Below are 1,673 nucleotides of genomic sequence, written 5' to 3' on the forward strand. Positions count from 1 at the left end.
TTTTAGTTTTAGTGTTTTTAGATTTAGTGAAAAGTCAAAAAATTGAAGTGCGCCCCAGCACCTCAAATATTTTCAAATTTAACAGTGGAATTTCAAAAATTTTGTATTATATCGAGCCATCCCTTAGCGCAGCTCCAGTAAAAGGGCAAAAATCAACAAATTGTATATTTATTCTGTATTGCACATATTTTTATATTTTGTAATTATTTTATGAATAAAGGGGATGTGAAACAAAAAAAACCCATTGAGATGGAAACTCACTAAGGCGGCAACCAAGAAGACCTCGGCTGTTCGACTTCATGACAGGGACCACCTCATGACCCCCACTGAGCAAGCCGAGTCACTGGCTGAGCACTACCAGCGGTATATTGAGGCGCGCACTGGGAGATTGCTCTCAATTCCAACCATGGCCCGTGAGAACAACTATATGCTTGTCTCACCTAGATGACTGAAGGCCATCTTGAGACGATGTCATGACAACCGGGCCCCTGGTCACGATGGAATACAGACCGTCCTGCTAAAACAATTACCACGGAAGGGAATCGCTCAGCTCACCAACCTGTACAGTTCGTGCTTGAGGCTGAGATACTTCCCCGAGATATGGAAACATGCCATCCTGTTTCCACTCCTCAAGCCGAAGAATTGTCCACAATTATCCCTTGCTTCCGTAAACTTCCTATTTCTTCCCTAATGTGTTTTCGAAGTGCCTAGGGGTATTGCCTCTCCTTTACGTAGGTCACCCTATCCTGCTTCAATGTGATTTCGTGCACCGTTCTTCCTGTAGCTCCTAGTACTTCCCCTTCTTTGAAAAAAATATCATCATATTTGTTCAATATTGCCTCTTTCCAATTCTTCCTCTGGTTAATTACGCCAACTCTCGCTTTACCGTCATCTACGAGTTTCTGACAGTTGTACCTCTTCTCTCCAATTCTAACATCCCACTGGTTCCTACTATTTTTTATCTTTACTCACACTTTTTCCAAAAGACGGCAACTAATGATTATCTGATATTTTCCCCTTCAATGCTGCAGGGCCCACCCAGAGTGATCAACTGACAATTACATACTTTGACCTTTAGTTCCCTCTCTCCATCACTCAATCTGTCAAGTGTCTCTCGGCAGACGATTGTGTTTGAGCTCCCAGTGTCTACCAGACAGCTTATTCCTCTCTTCCCTCGTATAATAGGCAAACCCCTGTGCTCTCCTCTCACATGATGATTCTCCAACGTGCGGTCGCCCCTCTGTGCACATTCCTCAAAACTCTCCTCGTCTTCTAGCAGTTTCTCCGGTTCTTCTCCAAGTCCTCCTCTTTTCTTGCTGATCGTTCTCTCGCCTAGAGTCTCCTGCTTCATTTTCTGTTTCCGAGGTCTCAGACGATTCCGTGGCTTCACTCGCGGATCCATTCATCCTTCGCGAGATTTTCCTCCTTCGTAATCTTTGCGCGTTTATCTCTAGGAGTTCTGCGGCATACTGCCTACTAGACTGTCTCGTTTTTTTCGTTTCTCTGATCATCATGAATATATCCTCCTCGGGGTCCACCGTCCTCCTCCTCTTTAGTCATTCTTTGATGACCCTCCAGGGCGTCTCTTCATCTGCCTAAATCTGATTCATGATACTCGGCAGACTACCTCTGCTTTCAGTGCTTTTGCTTCTTCTCTATCCAGTAGATCCTCC

Source organism: Halyomorpha halys, unplaced genomic scaffold (assembly GCF_000696795.3).
Source record: "Halyomorpha halys isolate HHAL.00 unplaced genomic scaffold, Hhal_1.1 Scaffold34.1, whole genome shotgun sequence".
NCBI lineage: Eukaryota > Metazoa > Arthropoda > Insecta > Hemiptera > Pentatomidae > Halyomorpha > Halyomorpha halys.